The sequence below is a fragment of the Pinus tabuliformis genome, chromosome 9 (genome assembly GCF_031772625.1).
Source record: "Pinus tabuliformis cultivar Carrire ecotype Pingquan chromosome 9, CPIR1, whole genome shotgun sequence".
NCBI lineage: Eukaryota > Viridiplantae > Streptophyta > Pinopsida > Pinales > Pinaceae > Pinus > Pinus tabuliformis.
Window position 1 is genome coordinate 505,926,939 of NC_142307.1, and position 17,386 is coordinate 505,944,324.

Here is a 17,386-nt window from a genome sequence, read left to right on the forward strand (position 1 = left end):
GTTATATGTGGTGCATGCTTGATCTATAAATCTGATAATATGGGTTAATTAATGTCTGAATATTTGAAAGAGTGAATTATCCTTTATAGATATGTATGCAGGTTCAGTGAAGCGAGGGCGCATATACATGTTGGTTCAGTGAAAAAATACTACATATACACAGGTTTCTCCAAACTCAGAAGCATATGCATGCAGGTTTCAGAAATTATTGATGATTGATTGATGTCCATGGATCTAGTCTGAAAATTTATGAAACATGGTCCCTGGAAGAAAGAGAGGGTTGTAGCCTTCTGTAGGCCAGCACCTACGTACTAGTATCTTGGCTAGTGCAAGAGCTAAGGGGGTTGTAGCTCCCTTCTAGGAGAAGCTGGAGAATGAGAGAGGGTTGTAGCTCTCTGCAAGTTGCAGCCTGCATACTGGTAAAGGACTACACCAGTACATTGTAAAAAGAAGTTTCTAATTAAAATAAGATAGAGACAAATTGCAGCAGGTGGTTTTCACCCACATTGGGTTTCCACCTTATATCTTGTGTTCTTGTGTGTGTGATTGTCTTCATATCTGTTTTACTATTTCTGGTTACTGTTTATTTGATCCTAATACACAAATTAATGATCAACATCAGTAAGACAAATTAAATTATAAGTCTGCATTGCATACACGGGTTTCCTTCTCTGTAGTTGCGTATATACATGGTTTTATCTAACTGAAGTAGCGTATATGATCTGGGTTTAAAAAAGAAAATAAGTGACTTGATAATACTGATTCACACCCCCTCTCAGTATTATTTCCAACAAGGAGGGTTTTACATGATTAAAAAACAAATCTCTCACAAAAAATTTCACAGAGGATATGTGGTTGTGGTGGTGGTGCTGAAGCGTGGATTTGTTAAGAAAGGTGGCATTATTTTACCCTTCTCTAGGCCAATTGACCCATGATTTTTGTTACCATAAGATCTCTTCCATCATTTGACACTCCTAAATATTAATGAGAGTGGAAATATCTTTTTTAATTAAATACTTTAATCAACCATATAGGACATATTCCTGATATATTGCTTCCATGTTTTGTTAATTTTTCCTACAAAATGTTTCCAAATTTTATTTTGTTCCATCCTTTGAGCTGTGATTTTATGTGTTTTCAGTTTCTATTGGATTTTGTACATTGGTGATCTTCCAAAATTATCCCATTGTCCCAACCATTTATTTATTTTTCTTGAAAGATTGGGTGGCCTAGCCAAAACTTTACAAAGTGAAAAGGTATATTATGGGGTTGTTGTCATTACGACAAATACCCTTCAAATAATTCCTACATTAAAATTTTGGAGCTTCTTATGCTGATGCCATCCTTCGTTTCAAGCCATTTAGGTCATGCTTAGTCATTTTTTTCAAGTGTTCAAGTATTCTTTTAAGAATTCTAAGTTTCCGAGTGACCTTATTTTACATTCTTATCTTGGGATGCCTGCATAGGAAAATTCTTTCAAGCAAGCCTAGCAGACAATGTGTATCCTTTCAAGTAAAGCATTATGCAACTCTTAATGATAGTGACCGCGCAATGCCTAATCAAAACAACTACTCAGTTCCTAATGACAGTGACTATGCTCTAGAGACAATTCTTGCATAGTCCTTGATTCAAGTGCTTGCACAATCCCTAGATAAATAATTTTCGCAATCCTTATGGACAATGACTATGTGAGGACATCCTTTGTAGTTAGTGATTGCACATTCTTTGTCAAAGGAAATAATGTACTTCCTGAAGTCATTCAATTCACTCTTGGATCCCAATTCCCTTACTTGCACTAAGCACACTCACTAATATTAATCCTAATTGAATTTCTATTCTCCTAATGTATAGAGTCCAATTGAGAGCTCATATTCACATTTATCTTTCATTTTTGAGCTCTGCGAACTACTGGACTATAGGGAGCATTCTCTCACCCATGGTTGCAAATTCCCCATGATCTCAGTGAATTACTCAACTGTCAATTTTGATTTATTTTTCTTTTAAATGTGTTGTCTTTGCTTGCTCTATCTTTTACAAATGCCAATTTTTCTTACTTTCATTCTTACATGTGCGCCACTATTTTATTTGTGTTTGCAAGTGTCGTTTTCACTCTTGCACGTATTTATTTTTCATTTTTTCACGCATATTAAGAGCACCATGGAACAACTCCTAGTAGAAGCTCCAACACACTCTATTGTACTATTTGGTTTTATTTATCATTAGAACATGTGTTAAACACATTTTATGCCATAGCACACCTTTTGGTTGCATTGCGACACTTGTCTCATGAAGGTACATCTTAAGTGTCACACTTGGAGATACGTGTCATTTTACTATAATTTCACTATATGCTCATTTTCTTTGGGTACCGTGTGTCTTCTTGTCATGTGATTGGGTGTATATGTGTGTGTGACGATATTTTAGATTTACTATATGCTTTTACTGTCTTGTCTCATTGATCTCACACTTATTCAATTTTGGAGTTCATCCTTGTCCTCACATCTTGCGCAACTCATAAGCACACTAAATCTTCTAGTTAAAGTGATGAGTGGATTTCACTGCTGGGCCTCAGTGATGAAATTTTTACCTCTTGGACCTATTCATAATACCCATGTTGAATAAAACCTCCTCCAACTACGTAATAAGAAACATTAGAGTAAATACCCTCAATATTATTGCTTAAACTTTCCCACTGTGCAATACATGGTCCCTCATTCCATATATTACGCATTGCATAGTTGCAGTGTACAAAGGGGTCATGTAAGGACTCCAACAATGATTAAATATTTAGTACACTTAGCCTCCTCTTCAATTACTATGTACTGTACTATTATAGTGTACAACGTTGCCTCCCTTGTCTCCTTCACTGCTCAATTGTGCAATTCCTTGTACTACCTTGCCTCAATTGCAAGTTATATAGTTCTAGAGGAAAATATATCCATCTTTATGCCACTACAGTGATCAACTATGCAATCCTAGGATTCTTCTTCTCAATCACTTTACATTGCACAATTACATTGCCTAATCTTGCCACTCTTGATAACTGAACTTTCCCATTATGCAGAACCCTGATAAGCCTTCCCTTATTGTGTAATGCATAGTTACAACGGATAGCATGGTCATCCTTTGGTCCTTTTAGTTCCAAACTACACAATTTATAAATCCTTTCCCTGAATTCCTTCGACATTGTCCCATCACATCCAACATGTCACATGAGAAAACATAGATAGAATAGTTGATTATGGGACTACTGTTGTTTTTTCATGAATGAGCCTCAGTTGTTGGTGATATCACCCTACCATGGCAAGATGATTCTCAAGGAGGTTAGCAAGAAGAGGTTACAAGAAGGACAGTCATGGAGATAAGACACAAATATGATATCGTCCGAGAATAAAGGAATTCTAGACCATGACGGAGAGAAGGCAACTCATATTGACTTAGAAGGTTCCAATGCTCATCGAGACCCTTTGGAGGGTGAAGGTGAAGTACATCATAGATCAATCATCAAGAGTTCAAGACATAGAAATGGAGAAAGGAACCTCACGTCAACACATTGTCATCAAGTCTCATGTCATAGTAATGAAACTATGGTCATTCAAAGTGTCAACATAAGAGTTTTGTTTGGTCCCATGTATTTTCCCACATTATTGGTGGAATGTAATATTGTATTTTCAAAAATTAGAAAATGTAAAATGTGTGGAAGCCCAAGGTTCACACATGAAACATGAAGAGTCACTAGAAAGTCCTAAAGTCATGAAGAAGCTCAAAGGTCACATAGGAATTTGAAAGTCACATGGAATCTCAAGAGTCATGAGGGAGGTCCAGAGTCACAACGGAGGTGAAGATTAACCTAATTTGTTAAAATTTCACCCTCATAGCTCAAGAAAAGGGAATTTTCACCTTGGCTTCTCTATCTTGGCATATAAGAGAAGATCATTCTTTGGAGGAGCAATTATTCTCTTAATGTTACACTATTGGAGCTATTGTTTCATCGATGTAATGGTGTATCTTGGAACTTACACTTAATGTTTGAAGATCTCAGAGATGGCACACTCTCATGCATATGCCATGAATGATTATAAGACTATTATTTCATTGTTTGCAGTGTATGTTTATGTTTATACATAATAATGAAAGTGAACTATTTCATTGGATTTGGTATGCATCTTGTTGAATATGCATTGTTACTTGCTTTCATGATCGCTGTTACTATGTGAACCATTTTGTAGGATAATCAATTATTATTTCCATGCTCTTGTGTATTTTTACTAGAATACTAATATTATTTTTCTCTTAAAGGCTCACTCTTTCTACTATGCTTTTGGAAGAACCTTACATACATTTCAATCGTATGCCTCAACAAGTTAGCTTATGTGCTTGTTTCAAAGGTTTTTTTGCTTAATATCTTATGTTGATAATTTTAGCCAAGGAAAATATCTAAGAATGGTGGTGGCGAAGCCTATTATCCAGATGGGTCTCATCTTCCAAATGGTGTGAGGTATAGTTGGGACTTCCTACTAGGGAGGCCCCCAGTGTTGGCATATTTCCAACACCATTAAAAAGTGGCACGAGAAGGAGGGGCAAGTAACAAGTTGATCCCATGAGGTATGTTTTTAATCTCTCATATTAAATGGCTTCTTCCCAAATCATAATCCCAAGGTGTTTTTATACAAGTTGAAATATTACAGTCCCTGGGGAACTAATATATGATTTTTTACATTTGAAGCTTAGTGGTGAGGATGGAATATCTGTAGCTGATGATACACTTCAATTTCTTAATTTTTGTGATTTTCATGAAGTGGATCCTAAAGATGTTTCATGTAGATTATTCATCCTAACTTTTGAAGTGGATCCTAAAGGTTGGGATTTCATGAGTGTAAAGTTTTAGTAGTTGGTCTATTCCTCTATTGAAAAAATTGAATCTAAATCATCTTCAACCAATATTCCAAACTATATTTTCAAAACTCATCTTAGTCATGAGGCACCTCAAATATCAAGAAGAGGAATCTGATGTCCCTTTTGTTATTTCTCCTCCTTTTCCTTTACTGAATAGAGTAATCTCATTTGGAAACTTGAAGTTTAGATTGTTGGTCCAATTATTACACCCATATTTCATTTCCATGATTAAGATCCTATTGAGAGGAGCTTTGAGTTTTCTGAAACATTCATAAGCCTAATGTGAAGGTTGATCCCTTGGTTTCCCAAGATGGCATTAACACACAAAATATCAAACTTGAATCTAATCTAATTTAAAATATTTCCTGTTTAAGGGATACCTTTCGACCTTTATCATGCACACATCATGGATCCCTATTACTCGATTCACTTCATCAATCCGCTCCATCAACATTTGCTTCAGATACCCCTGATTCTCAAATGGGTATTTCAAGTGGTGATAAAATACAAGTTGGATATGTTTCATAAGTAAAGGTATAAAAGAATGAAGATTCATTCTATCTATTTTCTCTTTTTCAAATACTTTTATGTTCAGATGATCCTTCCACATTTTTAGAAGATCAAGGATCTTGTGATCTTGGTGATCATTGTTGGGATGGGGCCCCTAGGGTCAGTTTTGGGGTTAGTTAACCCAAATTTTGTATAAGTTTTTGTAAAACGATGTAAAGACTCTACGAAATGTGGATGCAGAGCACATGTAGATATAAGTTAAATGGGTTTAGCCCCTTGATTTGGGTTGGTTTTAAGATTCTCCCATGGTTTTGGGACCATGGTATTGTGTAGAAGAAAGATATAAATAGAAGATAACTTAGAAAAAAAAGGAAGCTAAGGCAAGATAGAGATTGTTTTGAATGAGTGGTAAGACATGAAGGCTCTTCTTCCTATACTTAGGCAAGAAGGGGAATGACCCTACAGCTGAGTGCAGAGAGGGCCTTGGTAAGTCCACAGCTGAGTGCGTGGACCCCTGCAGCTGAGTGCGCAGGGTAAAAGAGTCTGTAATCTAAACATTTGAGGATCAATAAAGATTGATTTTGAAGAATTACTGTGCAATTTGAGCATTTCTGTTGATTCTGTTTAGGTTATATTTTGTCGCTTAATGATATTTTTTCATGAAACAATGTATGAATGTTGTGCGAAATAGCTTAAGTAATTATATTTTTTCGCAAAGATAAGGGTTATTTATGTTATGTTTTCTGATAGAATGGATAGATCTGTGTGAAGTCATATCTAGGATTATTTATTAATGCACGAAAGTGGATAATCTGTCTATTTAAGGCCCGCAAAGACTGATCGTAGACCTTTGCGAAGGTCTAGAAGCCATTTTTCACTAGTTACAGTAGCGAGCCCTAGAAGGATACTGATCTGCATGAAGGAAAATCTAAGCTACACAGACTTAAACCCCACTTATATCATGTCCCTAGATGTAGAAACCTGGTGCTAGCATCCCTCTATACTGCTTCGGGTGATATTGCAGCCCGTGCTACATGGGTTGCTGCCGAAAGGTCCAGTAGTTAGGGTTTTGTTGGTTGGTCCGAATAACTCTGAACCTAGGTCAGGTCCCCTGAAGGAAATGAATGGTTCTGTTTTTGGGACCGACATCTATCTAAGATATGTGTGATAATTGGTTTCCTACAAAGAAAGAGCTTGATAAGTGGATTGATAAAAAATTGCATGCGTTCATGGCTTAGCAGAACAGGATTCCTAAATTGTCTAAGGAGAAATGGTTGCAGACCTTTTTGTATACATACAACACCAATGCATTCTTTTGTTTCTTCCCTAAAGAACTATAGTAGTGGTTATCTAAATTGGATGATAGTCAAGGGACGTGGAGGATTGAAGGCCCTATAGCATGGACTCCTAAACTAGTGCAACATCTAGAAGCACCAGAAAGAAATATCGTGCGGGCCGTGGACCATTGGCTTGATCGCAGCTTGGGAAGATTTGTGAATTTCATGATCGATAGGAATATCAACTATAGCGAAGTGGAGCGAAGAATCTTTAAAGGACCATGAGGTAAGTATTTGAAATCATTAAGAAACTCAATTAAAATGTTGTTATGTGAAAATAGGGTTATGAAATTACCTTAATATTTTGGGCTACATGAAGTGGGAGATTCTTTGGAAGAAACAGAGGATCCAACCTAGAATATAGTCCACAAATTGAACCTCATCCAAGCGATGATGAAGGGACATTGCTGACTATGCTGCAAAGTGTAATTTAGTTAAATGCAGGGTATTCCGAGGATACCTCACCCATCCACTCCACCTCCACCTCTTCCTCCACCTCATACACCTTCACCTATGCTTCCACCTCCAGCCCCACCATTCAACATGGAAAATGAGATGAAGATGTTGATTTTTAAAGCAATAGGAACTGAAGATCCATAATAGTTTTGGTTTGCACAGATGCTATTTGGACAGAAAATAGATTACAAATGATAATATTAAGAAAGCGTAGTTGGTTACAACCTTACAGGACCATGCATTAACATGGTATATCAAGTATTACACTGATAACCCCAACACGTTGTTGGAAGATACCCAACTAGCTTTGAACAAGGAGTTCATTAAGCCTAAGTCGGAGGCACATTTAATAATTGAACTTAAGGAGATCTAATATAAGGTCGATGAGACACCTTAGGACTTTGATCAGAGGTTGAAGTGCCTGACCAGGCAGGCTAATGTGTAAATCTCAGATAACCAACATCATGACTAGTTTATAACATCACTCTTTCCACATTAAGGAATACCTTTATCATAGCATACAATAGCAACGCAAGCGAAAGCCTTGGAGATCGCGATGAGGCTAGATGCATCGCCTATTCAGGATACGAACCTTGGAGTGAAAAATATTCATTCGCAGCTAGAAATCCTGCACTTGGAGTTGTAGATCTTGAAGAAAGGAAGGGAAGCTCAGCTGAGGTGCGTGTTGAGATGTGGTGTGTAAAATGTAAGAGCCATGGGCATGATAAGGGACACTAACCCATATTTAAAAATTATATTATAGGGTGCAGGCCTATGCCCCTGAAACCAAAGAAAAATGTTGGGATGAGGGCAGGAGCTACACTGTAGTGTGCTATCTGTTAGGTTACAAGACAACATGCTACTGATAACTGTTATCTATTGCAGAAGATTTTACAGACCCCACAACAATTATTTTGCAATTTCTATAAGTCTATAGGACACGATGAATGCCATTATAGGATTTATGAGTTGATCAAAGTGCAGGAGGAATGTGCGGAGGATTCCAAGGTCTAGGATGAGGAAGAGGTTCTAGACCAGGTTGAGGGCATGGCAAGTAATATTCTATAACTGTGGTGAAGTAGGGCACTTTGCACGAGATTGTACAAACCCCACACATCCATCATGTCAGTATTATCGACAGTTTGACCATGTCATAAAGGAATGCCCAATCCTTCTGGCAAAGATGAAAGGAAAGAAGGTTCAGCCTCAACAGGGTACACAAAACATTTAGACAATGAGGGAAGAACCCTGTGAAAAGGATCAAAACATAAATATCATGCTGAGAAGTGGCATAATGACTAGCGCAGATAAAGGAAAGTAGCTTGAGGAAAATAGATGGGTATGCAAGGCTACTGAGAAGGAAGTAGATTTTGCTCTTAATCATGCTAAGGAGACCTTCATGGAGGCTAAGAAGAACTTCATTGAGGCCTCTACCTCAGGAAGCCAAGAGAAAAATCCTGAGACTAGCGTGATACAAGAAGTATATCCTTCAGTGCTAGCTATGATTTTGGAGACTTGTATGAATTTATTGCGTGATTAGAAAGCGGTAGAAGGGTTGCAAGGATTAATCGACAAGTGCATCAATAAAGCAAAGACTCCTACTTAACAATGCATAGTAAAAAATATTGGTAAGAATAAAATGCGAATGGGGTGCGAGATGAGGCTAACTGTGCAGATAGGTGAATATGGAATGGACCAGGTGATCTTTGATCTAGGATCTCATGTAAATGTCTTGCCTAAGAAGATATGGGAAAGGATGGGGAGACCTACATTGCAATGGTCTCCTATTTAGTTGTGCATGGAAAACTAGTAGAAGATTATTCCGATGAGGTGCTTATATGGTGTAATGGTGGACACTGAAGGAGCGAGCGCATTGGCTGACTTTAAGGTCATTGAAATATTGGATGAGAGTAACCCCTACCCTACCCTACTAGGGATTGAATGGGTTATTGATATGAACAGGGTAATCAACTTGAAGAAGTGGAAGATGTCATTTGGGAAGAAGTCACTCAGGGTTGTCATACCATTAGACCCTGCAGAAGGAGCACATTATAATAAACTTGTGCGCACTATGTAGAATGTGATGATGATCTAGATCAGATATATAAGATAATGATGCGAGATAAGGATTGGATTGATCATACAATGAATAGACGAATTGTGTGGGACATGGATACCTCTTGCACCTCAAACTCATATGAAGAGCTTGAACACTGGCATAATCTTCTACATGAATTATCTAAGATTCGTTGTAATATGATGACCAAGTCACTAAGGCATGTCTCGACTGAGGTAAGAAATCTTCTGCATTATGATGGATTGACCAGTGTGGAACTGTTTTTAGATGAATTTGAAAGGGAAGTTTCGAAAGAACATCAATTCTAGGCACTGGAATGCGTGCTACATGCTACACTTTCCCGTTGGTGGGGTATGCAAAAGGAGAGATTTACAGGATGGAGAGAATTCAAAAGAATGATGAAGTTAAGGTTTGGCTATGCTAATACTAGGATGACATATAAGTACAATGGGAGGGATGATCTGCGTGATAATTTACCACAATGGACAAAGGGCTAGGGCACAAAACCATAACCAGAATAGGTGCATGTTTTATGTGATACGCTAGATACGATCCTAATGAACTGGTATTTAGAGACAAAGCTTCGCCATAGGATTGCTGAATGGGAAATTTTAAGGGAAAGTTTCCTATTGACCTTTAGCTTTGAGGATAGCTTTGAAAGAATTGATGAGGTGCTACAGGAAATACAAGTAGCTATATTCAAAACACCGAAGGAACTGATATAGTGGACTCAACCAGATTGGAGTACACAACTGCGACATGTTCTAGAATGTTATAATATGACTGCTGTAGAAGAAGAGGGCAATCCGCAAAATATTACCATTCCAGAAATCAAGGGACAACGCAAGGTCAAAGGACCAAAGGTGGCAAACCCGGACATATCAGAGCCTCTGAAAACTTGACAAGTAAACATTGGAACTAAAGAAGAACCAAAGTTCATTAAGATATGAGACTATTGGGATGATGATATAGTCGGTAAGGTGGTTGAACTACTACCTGAATACCAGGATTTATTCCTAACCAAATTCTCAGATTTGAAAGCAATTGTAGGATATTTGGTGTTATGAAGATTACGTTGAAACTAGATGTGAAGCCTGTTAAGTGTTGGGTCGTTAATATACCATTATTATTTTCACTTTTGAATGCTTATTCCACCCATTTCCACCATTCTTCATCACGTCATATATCATAATTTATCATATAATTCTATTTTACAATGATTTATGCTCTTATGTAAAAATATTATTTATTCTCCTTTATTTATAATAAATTGATGATTATGCATGATTTTATCAATGAAAGTTTAATAAATTGGTTATAACATTATTCACCATTTTTAGCCTCCAAGATAATTTCCAGATTGAAGATTTGATTATTAAAAGTGCCAACTCAGAAATGCGCTAGAATAAGAAGTGATAGTTTTGTGGTTGAGGTTATGAGCAAATGAAGCAGAATCTGGAAAATCTGGAACATGGGTTTTGTCCAGAATGGACCCAATTAACTTTAGTGAAGAATGGTTTTCCCAAATTCGATTTGTATTGAGAGAAACACAGGGTTCTTTGAGCATGATTTTCTCAGATTTGCTGTGCGGCCGTTTTCCAAATCTCAGCTGCAAAGCCAAATTCGCCTTGCTCTTATTGATCAATTGGTTAGAAGCAAACCAATTTTGTAATAGAAATCATGTTGTACTTATCTTTATTGTAACTTCTCTCTGATCTCTCTCTATTTAAATGAAAACAGAGATCAGAGATGAAAATGATTTCAGATGGAAAAATGATGGAGAATTGAGGATTCAGAATTAGAGATTCAAGAATGATGATGGGATAGGATAGAATAGGAGGAAAAGGAGATTGTTTCATTGCCATTTTAATTCTCAAAGCTTTAGCTGTTGTAATAATTTCACAGTTTGATGATGAATAAATAAAAGGGTTGGTGTTCACTCTTCTCATCTGAAGTAGCCCAGCAGCATCCGCTCGCGGCTAAGGGCCCAGCCACTGGTGGATTATGCTGCTGCTGTGTATTATATCTTTCCAATTTCCACCGTGTGATGGTTTGATTTAATTCTTATTTCTTTGAATCGTATTTCCTTACAGTTTCATGTTTTTGTAGAGAGCTGTTATAATATTTTATGAAATTGTTTTATTGCACAAGCTGAGATTGAATCGCGTGGCTGTTCTTTTCCATCATGACAAAGGTTATCATCCTTCTCAATGTATATTGTTATGCTGTTCATTTCAAATGTAAAGCTTCGTTGTTCATTCCAGACCTTGATATTCATTATAGACTGTTGGTTATTCGATTCCTTTAATTACAGTTTGCTGTCCATTTACTTTGTTGTTCATTTCTGTTAATTAATTGCAATAGTTTTCTTTTAAAGAGTTTTCCTAGTTTACTTTCAATGGCAGCTTTAGTTCAATTTCTATTTCCTTTTAATTGCTTTAAAGTAGGACTGTCAACTGTAGAGAACATTGGTTATTGCTTCCTGGTTCCCAGATTGATTGTCTTGTTCTAGTTTGATTTCAATTGCATCAATCTCTAGAGGAATGAGTTATTGCTATTGTATCCTCAATTGATGTTTGCTGAGTGAATAGTTGGATTTCAGAGCATTTGAGTTTATGCTATTGTTAGATTTCTTTTTCAAGCATTCATTTACTTTTGGATTTTAAGCATTATACTACAAAACATTACTCTTGAGTAAATAGCTGCCTCAGACTGATTACACTCTTGAAATAAAAAGTCGTCCCTGGGTTGATAATTAATGTGAAGGTAATTAGGAGTTAAAAAGACACCTTTTTATTGCTCCATATTAAGCAGTAGCCTTATCGATTGAATCCAAAGTATAAGGAAAAGGTGTGCCAAGAACTGGATAAGATGATGGCTGCCGGTGTTGTTGAACCTGTTGAGGAATCTGATTGCATAAGCCCTATGGTGGTCTAGGAGAAGAAACAACAAGGTGACATCAAGATATGCGTATACCTAAGGAAGTTGAATGATGCCTGTGTGCGTGATCCATTTCCAACACCGTTTACTAAGGAAGTATTAGAGAATGTTGGCGGACAGGAGGCATACTTGTTTACTAATGGATTTTCAAGATATCATCAAATCAAGATCACACCGGAAGATCGAAGAAAGGCAACCTTCACAACTGAGTGGGGTTGTTTCCAGTATACAGTTATGCCATTCAGATTGAATAACATTCTTACTATCTTTTCCTGGGTAGTGATTGTGGTGTTCAAAGAGCTTATTCATAAATTCTTCAAAATATACTTTGATGATTGGACTGTGTTTGGCTTAGTGAAGCACCATGTTGCGAGTTTGTGCCTCATGCTAGATACATGTCGAAGGTATCATATCGCACTGAACATGAAAAAGTGTATATTTTGTGTGCCTTTTGGGCTTTTTCTTGGCCATGTCCTATGTAAGAAGGGATTGATGGTGGATCGTGCAAAGATTGCTATAATTGTGATTTTGGAAGCACCTACAAATGTGAAATAGCTACACACAACATTGCAACACACTAGGTACTACAAGAATTTTATCAAGGCGTATGCCCAAATAACCGCGTCAATGGAGAAATTGTTAACAAAAGATGTGATGTTTTGCTAGGGCGAAGACTGTTAGCACAACTTGGATGTCCTGAAGGAGAAAATGGTGATTGTTAACCTTGTGGGCAAATGGCCCAAAAATGGATCCAAATATTCCCTTTAAAGTCTCCATAAGCTAGCAAAATCATGCCAATGGATCCAAAAATACTCTTGAATTCCTAAAAATCTCCTAAGATCATCCAGAGACTGAAACCATCACATGCCGAGAGCCCTTGGAAGGGCGAAAAAACACTATCGGGAGGCTAAAACACTCCAAAATAGTGAAAAAGCATAGTACTACAGGCATGAACATAACAATGCACAACAACGATTAGATCTGGCCAATCAATGACCCAAATATAAGTGGCAAATAACAATCACATATCACAGAGGAGGACTTAAGGTCGGGTGGAGGACACCCCCGATCAGTGATCTCCAATGATAGGATCGACGATCGTAATCGACGGTCGCTATCAGTGGAGACAATCAGCGGGTATCATCATAGACAGTATCGGGGTTGCGATAGCGATCGGCGATGCAATGTGGATCGTCAATCAAGTGCGTGGATTCACGGCCCACATCGCATCGGCGGATTGCAATTAGAGAAACCTTAAGGAGCAGCACTGATGCGATAAGTCCCGGACCTGAAAACATTATAAGTTTTATTTTATAATATTTCAGGTCTACGGGTAAGCCTTTTTCAATGTATTTTTGTGTATTTTCGTTGTATAACAAAATACAAAGAGAAGCTTGGCAGTGCCAATTGTAATGAGTCCCAAACCTGAAAAGGTTCGGGAAGTGAAATATAAAATACTGAAGTCTACTAAAGGCCAATTTTCACGTATTTACCGTGTTTTTCATGTATTTCAAAATACAAAGGGAACAAAGGGACCAGGCCATCTTCGATAGGTGACAGCGACCAAAAAAGTGGAGTCGATAGCAAAATAAGCCATGTTTAAGGACTTTTTAAATCCAAAAGAAACAGAGATGGGCAGGATTTTCACAATGTTGCTATGTTTTCTGTGTAAAACAGAAAAAAGTCATTATTAAACATTTTTAAAAGGAAAAAAGAGGCCCGAATAGCCATTTCAAGACAGAGACAGAAGGCTAGAAGGGGAAATGTGACAGCCTAGCACGTGAAACTTGTCCAAAACAAATAGAAGCAAAGACTGGAAAGGGAATAAAAAGGTCCACAACGCAACACAACCACAACAACAAATGATCATGGAACATCAATAGCCCAACACAGCTCATCAAAACAAACATCATGGAGTATCTCTGGCACGAGAGAGCTCCCTGCTAGTGATGCAAAATACTAGAATGAGGTTATTCTGCTGTTAGAAGAAGGAACCTTCAAGCCATGCTTGCCTAGTCAGGGCATCAAAGTTGTTGAAGAGACACAAGGATAGATTAAGACCTCTCGAGCCTCAGAAGGCTCGAGAGCATTATAAAGAGCTATAAATATATGAAAGAAAAATGTAATAAAGGTTCAACCTTTGGAGACTATGAGCTCTATTCCTTCCAAGCATCTCATCTTCATTCTAGCAAATACAAGCTTCTTTTGTTGTTACATGTCCAATTCCCATTTTCTCTGTTGTTCTATGCTTGCACTTGAATAGTTTATTCATGCTTTCTACTGTGTCTAATGCCAGATAACTGTCATCTTATCTCTACATTGATATATTAGATTTGCAAGCTTTATTTACTTCCTGTAGCTAGCCATTCATATGTGTTCATGTATGCATCTGCTGGTACAGTGAGTATTCTCCATCTATCCATTGAATTTATAAACTATTGAGCATTAGTGGTCTAAAGCCTTGTATTGTTGAGGGTGTTCATGCATGTCTTGAGTGAGAATAGAGATGAAATGGTTATCTGACTTGATCCAAATGACCATCCATTCCAATAGTTCTGAGAACAATATTGAAGATTATATGTTACTAGGCATCTCCGAACTACAACCTAGGATAGTTTCCTAGAGTGATAATAGTGACGACGCTTATTTTGGTGTTTCTAGAGTGGAAAAAGGATTTTCATGTGCATGTTGATGCCTCTTGTATTGCGCTAGGAGAAGTATTAACACAGGTAGGTGAGGGAGAGATTGATCATCCGATTAGATTTCACGAGTAGAAATTTACCCAAAGTCGAGAAGAATTACTCCACTATAGATTGCAAAGGGTTGGCGATGGTCTACGAGCTGCGGAAGTTTAGGCATTACTTGCTAGGTGGAAATTTTAAAATGTATATAGGTCACTGCACATTGAAGTACCTGGTCAATAAGTCTGTGTTGGGGGGCAAGATATGCCAATGATTATTATTATTCCAGGAGTATTACTTTGAAGTGATTGTAAGCCTGGAAGCTTGAATGTGGGTGTTGGGTGTGGTTTTTTGCCTATTTTTTGCACATTCTTTCCCCTGTTTTGACCTTTCTATCCTCCAAGCCTGTGCCCTTATATGGACAAACTCTCTGTTTTCTTACCTTTTTAATCCATTTTACTGTCATGTTACTTTGCTATATTTTACCGAATAATACGAGGCTTTATTCCCTTTTGCTACTAACTAGGACAACATTGAAGTAGTATTTTGGGAAGTTCATATTTTTTAGGTGTTGGCTCACGCAAATGAAGCTATGAAGTAGACAAGCAGTAGGGATTAACTGTAGGAAAGGATACAATGGTTCGTTGTTACACCTTGAGTGCTATTACAGATCGCTACTATATACTAGGTGTTGTTACAGGTTGCTGCTATTACAGGTTGTTGTTGTTATAGATTGTTGTTACACATTAGATGTTGTTACAAGTTGTTGTTACACATTAGATGATGTTACACCTCATGTGGATTTGCCGTCACATCAACATTGTTGTCGTCAGTTATGCCGCGTCATCCCGAACCACCATTTGCTCAATGTTGTTGCACCAAAGCTGGAAATGTGGGTACTATTCCACATAACAACTGTTGGCAGCAAGATTGTTTATTTTTGAAGCAATAAGACTCAAGCAGTTGCAACCGATGTATATTTATTTAGTAATAAGTTACAACTTCTTTACTTTTGATCAACATGAGAATAGAGAGATTCTCATGACTTATAAACATTCTAATTTTTGAGTTGTAATAATTTTAAAAGACTTGACTTTTTATGTATTAGCAGACGCCATATAGAAGAGTATCGTTGCTATGTTTCTGTAATCCTGAACTTATTTAATATCAATTGGCATGTTGATGCTGTTATTACTTTCCAACTGATTTGTTAATCACTTTTTGTGTTCTTCCTGTACCCTACTGAGGAGGAAGGGCCCTCCTGTTTGGTAGGGATTGCAGTGATTAGGTAGTGTACATTTCAGTTTAGCTCATTGATTTATGGTTTCTCACTATTTCTATACAAATCATGGATTTCATTCGTTGTTGTTTCTATTTATCTTATGCTGTTACACAAAGTTAATCAATAGAGTAATAATAACCAGCTGGAATAGATGTTAGTTCTTGTGTGGCGCGCCTTTACTTCAATAGCTACGAGTTGTGATTTAATTATGTAGAGAGTTTTTTGTATCTACATGCATGGTTTGATTCAACAATTTAGATCAGTGACATATTTTATAGTTTTTCTACATTTTCTTATGCTTGGATAGAGTGTATCGACACAGACAGTGAGAACTCCATTGAAATAACAAGACCTACCCTGGGTTGACAATTAATGTTGCAGTCTGAGTCAATTAAGGTTGATTAAAACAACACTACATTTTGGCATCGTTGTCGAGGATGGCAAGTTGACGATACAGTCAGCCAAGTTATTTGTTTGATATAGAGTGCTCCTAGTCCACATTTGTTGGGTGGTAAGACGAGAGGTAACAACATGTGCATCACTCTAACATACTTGGGTGGGCTCAGCATTGTGATCACTAGGACACTTAGTACATTTTGATGCTTTTATTAGTATGTCTTCAGTTCTTCAGTCACTGGGCGGTAAGACGAGAGGTAAGAACCTACACATTTCTCTAACATACATGGGCGGGCTCACCATTGTCGAAGACTAAGGCACTTAAAGTGTGATTTAATACACATAGGGTCCATGTGTGCATTTTTAGGACTTATAAAGACACTGAAATCACCCCCACTCTAATAAGTCACAAGAACAACAGGTCATAAAAAGGAAATGAAGGGTGAATATTTGGGAAGGAAGACATTTATCCAAGAATTAATCTCCAAGGTAGAAAAAGAATAGTCCATCTCTCAAAGGAATGCAAGGAAAACAAGGCCGCATAAGGCTATTACTCTCATAGCAAAACCAGAAACCTCCAATCCCTCTATCTCGCGACCATATCATTCTAAGGCTAGCACTCATACCCCCAAGATCAAGGATTTGATTTATGAGCAAGAAGGTGAAGTTAGTAGCTAGAATTTGAGGACCCAGGGTCAACGGGAAACCGAGGGGGAACATCGGACACCTGAGGCCAGAAAGAACCTGTTGATTTATCAATATCCGGATATAGGTAATGTGGTGAAACAACCAACCCCAATGGTATTTGAGG